The following is a 15,293-nucleotide window of genomic DNA, read 5'->3' as shown; positions in this document are numbered from 1 at the left end:
TGTATTGGGGTAGCATATTTCTGAGGTATTTTCCTAAATTTGTTCTGAAATGTTAGTGATAAACAAAAAATAAAAGAAAAATTGGGATAGAAGTCACCACAATTGCTTCAATGATTTTCAAAATCTCAGTTCTGCTATACAAAAATATGTAGTGACAAACATGATGTACATCTAAAAACGTGCATGGAACTTTAAGAATCTAACAAAAAATTAAAAATTAAAAAACCCTAAAAACATAAAGAATGAAATAATATCATTTGCATAAACTAAAAACACTTAAACATAACACAAGATACAATGCAAGAATATATACAAACCTAAATGATACATTTTATATATAACATAGGAGGTAGGGGGACTGGAGATAAAAGGAAATAGCTCACAGGGGGCCCAGCACAATGCAGCCAGTGAGATCCTATGCCATGAACTGAAGACTATGATTAGCTCAAACTTTGCACCTGAGGTCCTTAAGTAGGTCAGGCATGATTTTAAGATTTGGGAGTAAATTACAGCAATTTCAGACAGAAATTTCTCTGTGACATGTTTCATGCTTCAGAATAGTAGTGGTCTTATATGATGGCCGCTTCTGTTTGGCTCTCCATTCTAATTTTGCTTCAGTTTAAAACAAGATTAAAAGACTGCAGGAAATCATCATTACCAAAAAATAATTAATCACGTTGCCAGTTACGTTAAAAAAAAAAATACACACACATGCAGTCCCCGGGTTGCGAACTGAGATGCAGTCCTGTGTCTTTAAGTCGAATTTGTAGTAAGTTGGAACAGGTGCATAAGATTCTCATTTAGCCTCACTTTAGTGCAAGAGGAGCCGTGGTGGCGCAGTGGTTAAGTGCTTGACTGTTAACCCAAAGGCTGGCAATTTGAAGCCACCTCCTTGGAAATCCTGTGGGGCAGTTCTGCTCTGTCCTCTGGGGTCTCTATGAGTTGGAATCGACTCGATAGCAATGGGTTTGGTTTGGTAAGTGCTGGAGAAGGCTAGAAGCCTTTTCAATAATTTAAAAGCTGCACATATAGCAAGTAAAGGTGATCGTGATGAAGAATTTGTGGTGAGTACTGTAGCCCTGGTGGTGCAGTGGTTAAGAGCTATGGCTGCTAACCAAAAGGTCATCTGTTCAAATCTACCAGCTGTCCCTTGGAAACGCTACAGGGCAGTTCTGCTCTGTCCTATAGGGTCACTATGAGTCAGAATCAACTTGGCGACCTTTTTTTTAGGAGTTGATTCAATCATTTTGATGTGAGGGCAAATTTATATAACGTTAAAGAGCAAGTGTGTGTTAAGTCAGATGTTTGGAACCCAGGGACACACATAGAACTATTCCAAAATTATCCCTGGTACGCTATAAAAGAAACTGGCAAGGGTGGTTACCCATGAGGAGGAACTGGGGGGGAGGAGGACTTACTTTTCACTGTGTACCCTTTTGGATCTTTTTAATTTTGTACCACGTGCATATATGACCAAATAAAATATTTAAAGTATTTAATTAAGCAACCATCCACACTGTACACATAAAATTACAAAATATGGTTTAAACTGAAAATGTTTCAATTATACCATCACCAGTAAAAGTCAAACCAAGTATTCCTCTCCACGCTGTATTACAGACCCCAGTTTCACCAGGTACCTTTTCCAGCTGCTCAACAAGAAAACAGTCCACAAGGTGGCAGCACTGGTTATTGTGCTCAGCTGTACTTCCTTGATTTTTTAATATGTTAATTAATTAGAGCCCTGCCACCCACAATATCTTTCTTGGACCAAAGCAGGCTGGGGACTGCTATCTCTGTCAAATGCCCTGGCCTCCCAGGCTCTGAGAGGTGGATACTCCCCCTGTGATCCCTCCCCTGCTGCAAGAAGGCAGGAGCACCTGGGCCTTTACAGGCCTTACACCTTAAAAAAGAGGGCATGGACACGTGGGAGTGAGGGAATGAGGTCCTTTTCTAAGACATCAGTTTCTTTACAGTGACAAGCTCTCCCATCAGACAGCAGCTACCTGGGGTGGAGAGGCAGTGAGAATGAAAGAGGAAGGAGAGTGGCAGCCTGGAGAGCCCTGGCCTCCACCGGCCAGAAAGCCAGGCCAGCCCCAACAGCAGGTCCAGCACCTGGACATCTTAACTGCCATCCACACTGAATTCTCACCCAGAAAGTCTTCGAAATTCGGAAGAATTTCCAGGCAAATAATAGATACCACTTCACTTATCTAACAGCCATTGTTCTATACTGAAACAGACATCAGAAATAGAGAAAACTTTCTTCTGTGGGGGGGCTTTGGGGGGTGGGGAGGGATGTGAGTTCACATAAATAAGAAGCAATCCTGTCCTTCACCTCCTCCCAAGCCCTGGGGGGAAGAAAAAGACAAGTGGACTTTTAGCCGGGAGGAGTAAGAAGAAGCCGGATAATAAATTTCTATGTAATAAGAAAATCAGAATTCAAACTCTATACATAGCTGTATGCTATGTTCAGTTAGGGAAAAAAGCAGGAAAAAAGCAACGGACCCCAAAAGGAATGGCTGGTAATGCCAATGCTCAGACACACACACCGGTTTTCCCCCTCGACAGGAAGCACCGATTCTCCGGGTGGACTGAGTGACTGACAAGGTTTTCAGCTCCACTGATTAGATAAATGACCAAGAGGCTTCAGAGAAGAAACCTGTCAGAGGGAAGGTGAGGCCCTGGAGTCTGACTAACCAAGGCACGAGACCCACCACCACGTGTTTGCTCATGATCACTTCAAAGTTTTGTCTTCAGTGAGGTCACCCATGACCACACAGAGAGACAGACTGGAAACCACAAGGACAGTCAAACGATGGTTTTAGGGGAACAGGATCTGGTCATAAGAGAACTCTATTACACTCCGGAGTTCTTAGGTTTCAGGAAATATGACTTACCCGACAGTATAGCTGGTTCTGCGTAACAACAAATCATGCTGCGCGGGTGTTCTGGGGCCGGCTTGGGTTTCACAATGCCTCCATTTCGTGGCTGCGAGGCAGTCTCACCCAACACCTTCCAGTGCTTATTATCTGTACGACACAGGATCTCAACCTGACTAATTATCGTTTTTACAATCTAAATATCTACAGAAGTTACTAACTGTATTTCCTGACCACAGACATGAACTACTTTTATTTCCTGAGCGATAATTCTAGCACACACAGACACAAACACACAGCTCGCCCTCCCGTACGTGAAAAGCAGATTTCTCCATATGGTAACCGACGGACAAAAATAACAAGCAAGGGCTTAGAATTAGGTGGCAATGAACTGGAGCCACTAAACCAGTCTACTTTAGTGCCAGAAAAGAGTACGTGATGGACATGTACAAAACATGATCTCAAAATGTTCCCCGTAGGAAGAAACATTCAAATTTAATGCTACTTTAACCAGTAAGGGCTAATCTGTTAGCAAGACCTATCCCCCAAGGGGCTCAGGCATGCAAGGATAGATAATAAGGGATTTCAGATTTTATCAGGAGAGAAAGTATCAGTGGAGATATCAGTCACATCTAATCACGTCAATTATTTACATAAACTGGATGCAATCCAGACTAACTTTAGCTTCAAAAAAATCCACTTAGCAGGCTTGCAAACAGATGCTGCAGGGGCAAGGCAGTTCCTGCCGGGAGCGAAGCTGGCTGGGTAGGGGAGAGTGCTATTCTTGCCTTGTGGAAACATGGGCCATGGGGGCCCAACCTTCAGGATTTTTTCACAAGCAGGAAATCTAGATTTTTGTGAGCTTTCCTAACTTTTGGAAACCCTGGTGGCATAGTGGTTAAATGCTACAGCTGCTAACCACAGGGTTGGCAGTTTGAATCCTCCAGGCACTCCTTGGAAACTCTATGGGGCAGTTCACTCTGTTCTATAGGGTCACTATGAGTCGGAATTGGCCCTATGGCACTGGATTTGGTTTTGGTTCTTTATTTTTAAATGCTCACAACTAACTAAAAAGATATTTAAACACTCTGCATGATGAATGAAACATATCTGTAATTTTCATGTCATTTCAAAGTGGAGTAAAAGTATGCTCCATGACTATGTCCTCAGAGGGGCAAAGGCTGGCCGTGAGGTTGCAAGGCGAACAGTTGTTCTCTCCTGGCACATTCCTGAAAAGTAGAACTTTCTTAAAAAAAAAAAAAAGGGCACTATACTCACATAATGCTTACATTTATGATAATAAATACATTAGAAGCAGCAGCATAAAACAGAAATCCAGAGAAAGTGGTCAAAAGCAGGTATATTTCTTACATGCTGACTTTCTCAGCAACTCCATGCAGGAACAAGCACCTTCTAAAAACCACTCCCTTAGATATTAGAACACGGCTAGGCCTCTGATAAGAGTCTCTGGGTAGTACAAATGGTGAAGCACTCAGCTACTAACTGAAAGGTTGGCAGAAGGAATCTACCCAGACATTCCCTGGAAGAAAGGCATGGCAATCTACTGAAAGATCACACCCATTGAATACCTACCCTATGGAGCACAGTTCTACTCTGAAACACATGGGGTCTCCATGAGTAGGAACTGACTCCATGGCAACTGGCTAGTTTTGGAGGGGGCTTTTTTTGGTATGGCCCAGTCAAGTTTTGTGGTCTTGCTTTCTGTGAAGCTTCATCACCAGGGCCATCAGCATGGTTGTGCAGGTTGCACACTGTACACTGGAACCCAGTCCAGCCTGTGGGGCTGAAGTCCAGCCTGTGCTCCACTGGCCATGCCATGTGTCTGGCAGGGTTGGCACCTTCCTGGAGACGGGGACACATTTCCCTTCTCACAAGGCACTATATAGGCTAGTGGTGGCTCTGATCTCTCCTACCCTCAAATTAGTCTTCCTTTCTAACTTTCCTACTTCTGTTACTGGTACCCTTTCCTCTCACTGATCCCAGATTGAAACTGCAAAGTCATTCCCTGTTCTTATTCCACTTGGCTTCTATCAACTCTGTGTCTCTCTCTCCTTCACCCCCTACTCTCCTTTCCCATTGTCAGGTACCTGATCCAGGCCCTTTAACTCTGCTCTGGACTTTTACCTCTGATCTAGTCCTCCGTACTTCCAGGGCCTTCCACCTAATGATCTAGTTTATCCACTGCTGCCAGATAATTTATCCCAAATAGTGCTAGCCATTTCACTCACAAACATCCAGTGTTCTCCCTTCTCTCTTGTCTTTGTTGAATAAATGAACAATGAAGTAGCTTACTTACAACCTAATCGACTTTGCTACTGAAAGTGAGACTGTCAGAATTTATTTTGATTGCCCATTTCTTAGGTGAGTGTGAACATGAAGCATCAAATCAAACCACCTGTCCAACAGAACACAGCTTTATATTTCCAAAACTATGCCAAGGAATCAGTAAAGGGAAGTTGAAGAAAGCTTGGAGAAACCCAAACCTCCTCCCTATCCTTATAGGTAATCAAAATGATGTCCACGGAGTTTGCTAAAGAACCTTACTAAAGGGAGATACATTTTAAGCCTGCCAGTTAAAGCCTACACAAGTACCAACAGGTATTAATCTAGTCTTGCCCTCTGATGCTGCAGGAGGAGGATGCGTGGGAAGAACATCACAAGTACAACATAGCAGGTATTTATAGAAAGGACAATTACTAATGTAAAGAGGGTATAGTTGAGTGGAAATGTTTCTTTATTCTTAGAATTACAGCCGCGGCCCAAGGCTGAGGACGAGGGGGCTAAGTATTCTACTTAGAAAGCTGAAGGCAAGTAGGGCAGACATGCCTCTGACGGCCTACCAAGTAGTCATAAGTAGACCCTACCAAGTAGATACTACCCACTACCCAACCACAACCCACCACCCACCCCTCAAGGAAAGGGAGGGTGGCTGATGTTGGCTTTGTGGAGAGGGAGCATTTCTAGTGCATGTTACGACCTCCTTCCCAACAAGTTAAGAGTATGGAAAGGGCTCCGAGACAATCACTGGGAGACTGAGGTTCCTTCAAGAAGGGGAGACAGACATCCTGTTCCTTGTCTGGCTGCTTGCTGAGCTGCAGAACCTGCAGCCCCCCCCCCCCCCCGCCCCCGGGATAGCACTGTAGCAGAACAGAACATGGCTAGAGTGTTGGGAGAGCCTGGCATCTACCCTCTGGGTTGGGTGGGGGGGCACTCCTGAACGCAGAGACTGGTATCCATTTCTGAGCTAGAGATTTAGAAAGTGGGGGCCCACTGAAGGTGCGCTATACCAGCAGGGCTTGAAGGGACTCAAGTGTTGGAGTCAGGAAAGTGGACAGGGATACTCCCATTTTATGCCAGTTCTCCACAATCCATGGACAGGGTAGGAAAGGACCTCAGTAGCCTGCACAGTTTCTTATGAAGGAGTGTGAGGTCAGAGGAGCAAGAGCTCTGAGGCTGCAGAAGCAGCTGCTGGGTCAAGCAACAGAACCCTCAACTCAAAGGAGAAATTAGGGGCATGGACAGCTAGCAATGCCAATGGGAGACACTGTTCCCCTCTGAAATGGGTCCTTCCTCCATGGAGGCCACGGGGGTGAAGCTAAACACAGCCAAAAGAGAGTTATACACACTACCTGGGCAGAGATTCCCCAGCATGAGGACAAACCAGATGGAAGCAGGGGAGGAGCAGAGGCACCTTCTCACCACTGACTACAAACTTGGCGAGTTGCGTAACTATTATGCTCTTGCTCTTTTGTTTCCCTTCTTCTCTTCTCTGCCCAACACCCTGGGGGCCTAGAGCTCAGAAGAGAGAGTGGGGGAGGTACAGTGCTTGAACTGGATATGAGATTAGGAATTTCATGAAGACTATAATGAATTTTTTATAATGAATTATAAAACATGCCCAATATATCATTCAGAGACTGGAAAAAGAGATTTAACAGAACACTTCTATAACATGGGGTACCACCACGTACCAATGATCATGAAGATGGTGCAGGCAACATTGCGTTCTGTCACACATAAGGTCACCCTGAGTTGGGGCCAACTCAACGGCAACTAACAACAATCACCACCACCCACCTAGCAGAGACAATGTAAAGGAACTGCAATACTGTCTGCGTGTATAACCGTCGCTATGAGTCAGAATCAACTCAACTGCAGTGGGTGTTTTTTTTTTGATTTGGTTGTTGTTACTTGCCATGAAGTCGATGTTGACTCATGGAAACCCCATATGTGCGGAGTAGAACTACTCCACAGGATTCGCAAGGCTGTGACCCTTTGGAAACAGATTGCCAGGCTTGTCTTTCAAGGCGCCCCTGGGTAAATTCAAACTGCCAACCTTTCGGGTAACAGTCAGGCACTTAACCATTTGGACCATTCAGGGACTCCACTGCCAAGAGAAAAATAAAGGCATTTCATACTATTACCCCCAATAAATTGAGTGACGCTCCTCAAGAAACTAGCCACACTAACAACAGGGCTAAATACACAAAAATTATGAATTCCTCCTAAATAACATTGTGCGTGGTAGAAAAAACCAGTAGGATTGTACTTTAGTTTTAGGCAGGCAGAGGTCAGCTGCAGGCCTCTTGCCACCACGCCCTAAGGAGAGGGTTTCAGCCAAATGCCTCTGCCAATCTCCTTTGCCCAGGGAAGAATAACAGTACACTTCCCAGACTCACACGGATCTGCCTTCGAACCCCACCCCATTTCTAGGTGTTGTACCATGTAAATTAACATTTTTGTAATTCCTACTACATAGGGGCAATGTGGGGGCAGTGGTGGTTCACTGGTAGAATTCTTGACTTCCATGCGGGAGATCTGGGTTTCACTCCTGGCCAAAGCACCTCATGCACAGCTATTACCTGTCTGTCAGCAGAGGCCTGTATGTTGCTATGATGCTGAACAGGTTTTAGTGGAGCTTCCAGACTAAGACAGTGGCATGGATTGAATTGGGTCCCCCCAAAATACGTGCCAACATAGTTAGGCCAAGATTCCCGGTACTGTCCTTCATTTTGTGATTGTAACTTTCCCATGTGTTTTAAATCCTAATCTTTGGCTGTGGTTAATGAGGCAAGATTAGTTTATGCTAAAAAGGATTAGAGTGGGATTATAACACCCTTACTAAGGTCACATCCCTGATCCAATGTAAATGGAGCTTCCCTGGGGTGTGGCCTGCACCACCTTTTATCTTAACCCAAACCCAGTGCCGTCGAGTCGATATCCGACTCATAACAACCCTATAAGACAGAGGAGAACTGCCCCCAAGAGACAAAAAGAAAGGGAAGCAAGCAGAGAGTTGGGACCTCATACCACCAAGAAAGCAGCACTGGGAGCAGAGCATGTCCTTTGGACCCAGGGTCCCTGCCTCTGAGAAGCTCCTCGACCAGGGGAAGATTGATTACAGGGACCTTCCTCCAGAGCCAAAAGAGAGAAAAAGCCTTCATCTGGAACTGATGCTCTGAATTTGGACTTGTAGCCTCCTAGGCTGTGAAAAAATGAATTTCTCTTTGTTAAAGCCATCCACTTGTGGTATTTCTGTTATAAGCAGCACTAGATAACTAAGACAGGTGGACTAGGAAAAAAGCCCTAGTGATCTACTTCTCAAAATCAGCCAGTGAAAACCCTATGGATCATATCAGTCAGATCCACAACCAATCATGGGGATGGTGAAGGATCAGACAGAACCTAAGAACAAGAAACCTGTGCAGCGGGCAATATTCCAGTCGCTTTATATAGGAACTCTGCTAGGTAGGTGGTTCTACCCCAATGTTACATAAATTACTTAATCTGAATGTCATGCCAATGGTTCAAGTGACGGACCAGGGTTTCAACTAACTCAGACTCCAAACAAAAACCCCTGCTGGTTCTGTTTCACTCTGTTGACCCGCATCTCAAAGGACAAGCAAAGAGGGGTAAAATAAACCCAAAGAAGAGCTAGGCATGTCCATTTCAGAATTGGCAGCTGTCACAAGCAGCTTTAAAATGCATGGATTTTATTTACTTTTGTAAATCTATGAAATCTGGCCTAGTGATACGCTATTAGGAATATCAAAATGAAGTCAATACACCCCCCTTCCAGTAACTCTCACAAAGGACACCAGTACCCAACAACTACAATTTGACCTTTAGCAGAAAGACAAAAGCACTATTGAAAAAAAGAAAAAAAAAAAACTAGTTCTGAACAGAATGCACCAGAACTCAAACTTGCCAAGCTGTCTACATTTCGGAATTTTGCAGTGTTTAATGTCAGCTGTCTAGAACTGGCGTTGTAGGTCTCTGCGAAATTAGACTTTATTCCACTATTTCTATCCAGCTCTACAGGCAGCATTTTAGATAATTAAAAGTCCCTGGAATCGACTGAACAGTATACTGCTCAGGACAGGCCTTTATTAACTTTTTAAAGTATAAACCAGGGGACTTCTCTTAACCAAGTCATCTCAGCAGCCAACCTCCGTGCTGGCTGAATCACTATACAAATTTCAGGGCTCTGTGTCACTGACAATTGCTCAAAGGGGCTTGGTTTCTTAAGCACAAGAGTTTTTTTCCTAGAAATCTAAGTTATGCATTAAAAGATGTTCTCAAACTTTGCCCTCAAGATCTCTCCAGCATGGAGTAAGCTTATTACAAATAAAAAATGACAGTGTCCAATTTCGGAATAGCCCTAAACTGCCAAATTCCAGAGCTGCTATTCTTCCCTCTGTGATATTAGCAGGCAATAGGGTCGTTATGAGTCTGAATCGACTTGAGGGCAATGGGGTGGGGTTTTTATATATTATATTACACTTCACAGTTAAAGAGCTTTAAATTTTTGACAGCTCCTATGGAAAACTGTCAGTTTCTTAAACCCTTTTCTAAAGGTACAAAATAAATGGAGAGGGGCTAAACATTTAAAATTAAGAGAAAAAGCTGTGACTCACTAATTCTAAAAAAAAAAAAGAGTAAGCAATCTGACAGCAAACTTTTTGCCAAAACCAGTGTTCCCCAAATCTGTTCCAGAATATACTCTCGGAAAGCCAGTTAAAGGGGTACATATTGGTAAGGAGTAGTTCTAAGCAAGGGATTTAAAGTATCACCAGTCCTACTCACGCTGTTTAGTCATAATTTGTTTTTGTCTGTCAGTGACTGTCAAGTAGATTCCAACTCATAGCAACCTCATATGTGCAGAGCAGAATTGCTCCACAGGGTTTTCAAGGCTGTGGCCTTTCGGAAGCAGATCGCCAGGCCCGTTTTCCAAGGCACCTCTGTGTGGGTTCCAACTGTCAACCTTTCAGCTACTAGTGCAATCCTTAAACATTTGCACCCCGCAAGGACCCCCTTGGCGTAATACTTATGTTTACTTCCAATCCTCTCTGCACATTATCAGTCACCACTGGTAAGGTTAAGAAGGACTTTGTGCTAAAGAACAATATTAACTACATAAGTTTCAGCCTCTGCTCCTCTGCCTAGATCAGAGAAGTCATCAGCCATTTGCTGGAACAGGCAGAGAGAAACCACTGGATTATTTCCATCACACATCCCCAGGATGAGCACCATGGCAGTCACCCAGGTCCCCATGCTTGGGTTAAAACTCTGCTATTACCATCACGAAATTCTTAATTTTTCAACAAGCAACCACATACTCTCATTCCGCAGTGGACCCTTCAAATTATGTAGTCAGTTCTGCACAGGCCTGATTTTTTTAAATGGCACTAAGGTACAATGTGCCTGACCCAAGCCACGGTCTTTTCAATCACCCCATATGTGTGAGAAAGCTGGACAATGAAAGACAGTGGAATTGATGCATTCAAACTGCAGCGTTGGTGAAGAATACTGAATATACCATGGTGTCATGGATAGAATTGCGTTCCCAAAAAATGTGTCAACTTGGTTAGGCCATGATTCCCAGTATTGTGTGGTTGCCCACCATTTTGTAATCTAATGTGCCTATACTGTGTGTTGTAAATCCTAATCTCTATGATATTAATGAGGCAGAATTAGAAGCAGTTATGTTAATGAGGCAGGACTCAATCTACAAGATTAGGTTGTATCTTGAGTCAATCTCTTTTGAGATATAAAAGAGAGAATCGATCAGAGAAGAGAGGGACCTCATTACCACCAAGCAAGAAGAGCAAGGAACTGAATGGATCCTTTGGGCCTGGAGTCCCTGCACTGAGAAGCTCTTACACTAGGGGAAGATTGATGACAGGGACCTTTCTCCAGAGCCGACAGAGAAAGAGAGCCTTCCCCTAGAGCTGGTGCCCTGAATGTAGACTAGCCTCCTAACTGTGAGAGAATAAATTTCTGTTTGTTAAAGCCATCCACTTGTGGTATTTCTGTTATATCAGCATTAGATAACTAAGACACATGGACTGCCAGAAGAACAAACAAATCAGTCTTAAAAGAAATACAACCAGAACGCTCCTTACATGTGAGGATGGCAAGACTTCGGCTCACTTACTTAGGACACCTTATCAGGAAAGATCAATTGCTAGAAAAGGACATTACGGTTAGTAGAGAGTCAGTAAAAACGAGGGAAATCCTCAGCGAGATGGACTGACACAATCGCAGAAACGATGGACTCAAACATACCAACTGATCAGGATAATGTCACAGGACTGGGTAAAGTTTTGTTTTGCTAATTTTTAAACTATGTTTTCCTGGATCCTCTCCTGCCTACCAGCAATCTTTTTTCCCACAGCCAAAGTTCCTGTCTAATACAAATCTGATCTTGTCACTTTGCTTAAAACCCTTCAGTGGCGTTCACTGCCTTCCACCCAAAGCCTTCACCTGGCCTTTAAAAGCCCCTGGCCTCCACCCCCTGGTGCTTGGGCTCACCTTTCTCCTGTTTCCTGCATCCCTGCCTCATCTGCCTTCCTTCAATTTCTAGAATGTGCTATGTGCCATTCCACCTCATTGCCACACACACACTCTCTACAAAATGGACAAGTACCACATATTTTTATGCAAATAACACAAGCCTTCTTAATTTATTTGCTGGTCATGCCCTCCCCAATTAGGTATTTTCATAGGTGGTGCTATACTAGTTTTTTTTACATGTTGCTATGAAGAAACATTAGTATAACACACTTGTGAGGATGCCTTGCAGGGGGAGGGCACTGCCGGCAAAGAAAAAACATGCGGTTTTTGAATCTGTGTCCAAGGATTTGGATAAAATCAGGCAAAAATCCTGGATCCAAAAGGACATAATCATTACTAGCTTTCATTTCTTGAAAGAAACATAAAAGGGGCTTACAGAGTTCTATAATTTTAGTAAATATGTTTTTTACTTACATTATGCTTTGGGCTACTTTCCCAATAGCGGGGACAATGAGCCTAAATCTAATGATAAAACCTGGGACAATAATGAAAAGATGGAAAGAACAACAATTTTGAAAAAAATTCAGATCAGGTTAATCAGTCTTTAAGGTATTTTTACGGCCTTCCCTGACCCCATAAGGAAACCCTGGTGGCATAGTGGTTAAGTGCTACGGCTGCTAACCAAAAGGTCAGCGGTTTGAATCCACCAGGTGCTCCTTGGAAACTCTGTGGGGTAGTTCTACTCTGTCCTATAGGGTCGCTATGAGTCGGAATTGACTGGACAGCAAAGGGTTTGGTTTGGTTTTTTTTTGGACCCCATAAACACAATGTTCTCAGACAGCTTGGAAGGATTTTGGGGGAAATGACTAAAAAGTAGTGATTGGGATGAATTAAAGGTTCACTTAAAAAAAAAGAGTTAGGCACAACTTGAATACTGTAATCAAAGTAACTGAATGCTACATGTAGAAATTACTGAATTGGTATATATTTTAATCAAAAAAATTATTTAAAAGAATTATTATCTCATATTCATTCTCTGAATTTTAACTATTAGTGCTGATAAAACATTTATACAGAAAACATTTCAGTAAAAACTTGAACTGCTCAGAAAAAAATTAGACAGTTACGAATAAGTTAACTGCAACTGCTTTCTTATTGGTTATAATGTCCAGACACTCAGACTTTAGTTCTGCTTCTACTTAAATGCTTTGGCAGTGAACTGGTCGAGGGATCTTGGGTACCCACTCCTACTAGGAGGTTTCTCAGAAGGGTGTCTGCCTCTTAGACAGCAAGGCCACCTCACTCTTGACCATTAGAGTATTTGGCAAAGAGCTGTCATTCTCCCCCACACCTTCTCCCTTTAACTAGTCCTTTGAGTCCTCTTTTATTGTGGTGGTCACTGAACATAATGCTGGCTTTTCATGAAAGGGTGTTGAGATAACTGGTTCTCCATGTGGGAAAAAATTAAGTTAGATTTTTACTGTTGACAAAAAGATTCCAGACGGATCATGGCTCAAAATATTTTTTTTAAAATGTCAATTATAAAAGCATTGGAAGAATATATGGGGGAATGTGTTTATAACCTTGGAAAAGGAAGGCCTTCTCAAGCCAGACACAACAAAAAAGTCATACAGAGAAAAATTATTTATAGTATCTTTGACGTAGTTCAATTTCCCAAAGTAAAAAGACAAGGACAAGCTTGGAGAAAACATTTGCCATATAACACAGAGCTGCTGTTGTTGTCTTTAGGTGCCTTCGAGTTGATTCCGACTCACTGCAACCCTATGTTCTACAGAACGAAACACTGCCTGGTACTGTACCATGCTCACAGTCATTGTTACGCTTGAGCCCGTTGTTGCAGTCACTGTGTCAATCCATCTTGTTGAAGGTCTTCCTTTTCTTCACTGATGCTCTACTTTACCAAGCAAAAATGTCTTTCTCCAGGGACTGATCCTTTCTGATAACATGTCCAAAGTATGTAAGATGTAGTCTCACCATCCTTGCTTCTAAGAAGCATTCTGATTGTACTTCTTCTAAAACAGATTTGTTCATTCTTTTGACAGTCCATGGTATATTCAATACTCTTTCGCCAGCACCACAATTCAAAGGCATCAATTCTTCTTCAGTCTTCCTTTTGCATGCATATGATGCAATTGGTAATACCATGGCTTGGGTCAGGAGCACCCTTAGTTTTCAAGGTGACATCTTTGCTTTTCAACACTAAAGAAGTTTTTCACAGAAGATTTGCCCAACACAACACACCTTTTGATTTCTTGACTGCTGTTTCCATGGGTGTTGATTGTGGATCCAAGTAAAATGAAATCCTTGACAACTTCAATCTTTTCTCTGTTTATCACGATGTTGCTTATTGGTCCAGTTGTGAAGATTTTTGTTTTCTTTGTGTTGAGGTGTAATCCATACTGAAGGCTATGGTGTTTGATCTTCATCAGGAAGTGCTTCAAGTCCTCTTCACTTTCAGCAAGCAAAGCTGCGTCACCTGCGTAACGCCAGTTGTTAATGAGTCTTCCTCCAATCCTGATGCCCCATTCTTCTTCATACAGTCTGGCTTCTCAGATTATTTGCTCAGCATACAGACTGAATAGGTGTGGTGAAAGGATATAACCCTGATGCACACCTTTCCTGACTTTAAATACGCAACATCCCCTTGTTCTGTTTGAACGACTGCCTCTTGATCTATGTAAAGGTTCCTTGTGAGCACAATTAAGTGTTCTGAAATTCCCATTTTTTGCAAGCTCAGCTGGCACTTGTCCACCACGGGTGACCCCGTTAGTATCTGAATAGCAATTGGCATAGCTTCCAGCATCACAGCAACATGCAAGCCCCTGTAGTACAACAAACTGACAGACACGTGGGGGTTAACAAAGGATTAGTATTCATAAAATATAAAAACTACAAAATCAATAAAGAATAGACAAACTTTTTTTTTCTCACATTCCAGGAAAAAAAGAAAGCCTGTTGCCATTGAGTGGATTCAGACTCATAGGGACCCTACAGGACACGGCAGAACTGCCCCATAGGGTTTCCAAGGAGTGGCTGGTGGATTTGAACTGTCGACCTTTACAGTTAGCAGCTGAGAAAAGAAATTAACAAGAATCCATAGAAATGAATATCCAAAAAACGCACAATAAACATACGAAGAGCTTCCTAGTAAAGCAAAACAATTAAAATGGGGGATCTTTTTCTTCTACAGATTGGCAAAAATTTTAAAGATGGATCTTATAAAGTGTTGGCAAGTATGTGGACTGTACTTTAGATCTTGTTGGTGAGTAATCTGACAGTATCTTGTCCCTCAGCCTCTACAATACAGCAATTATAAGTCTCTACTGTAAAAAAAAAAAAAAATTTTTTTTTTTTTTACTGTAGAGAAAAACTTGTACTTATCTATATAACCAAGATGTTACCCTATAAGCTTTAACTATGGTACAAGATACATACAATACCAGGTGCCACTCTGGAAAATGTGCAAAAGTGAGATAACTAAAAACCAGGCTTGAGCCCTTCTTCCACAGTGAGTCAAGAGAAAGATCTGAGGGAGGATTTCTTTGGAAAGAGTAGCTGTGAGACCCCCAGAGG

At 42.7% G+C, this 15,293-nt stretch overlaps 1 protein-coding gene across 2 annotated transcripts in view; it reads right to left on the bottom strand.

Moving 5' to 3' along the window:
* IQGAP2 (IQ motif containing GTPase activating protein 2) overlaps nt 1-15,293 on the bottom strand; it is a 328,172-nt gene that overhangs the window by 184,066 nt on the left and 128,813 nt on the right. The window contains exon 1 of one of the 2 annotated variants that reach the window (XM_049865815.1): nt 2,901-3,474. The exons of the other annotated variant lie outside the window; for it this stretch is intronic. The gene's annotated coding sequence lies outside the window, so the exon portion shown is untranslated. Of the gene's footprint in view, nt 1-2,900; nt 3,475-15,293 lie in introns of those variants that run through there. 2 annotated transcript variants of the gene reach the window in all.

Source organism: Elephas maximus, chromosome 2 (genome assembly GCF_024166365.1).
Source record: "Elephas maximus indicus isolate mEleMax1 chromosome 2, mEleMax1 primary haplotype, whole genome shotgun sequence".
Classification (NCBI taxonomy): Eukaryota; Metazoa; Chordata; class Mammalia; order Proboscidea; family Elephantidae; genus Elephas; species Elephas maximus.
This window is presented reverse-complemented; position numbering and strand designations above follow the sequence as displayed.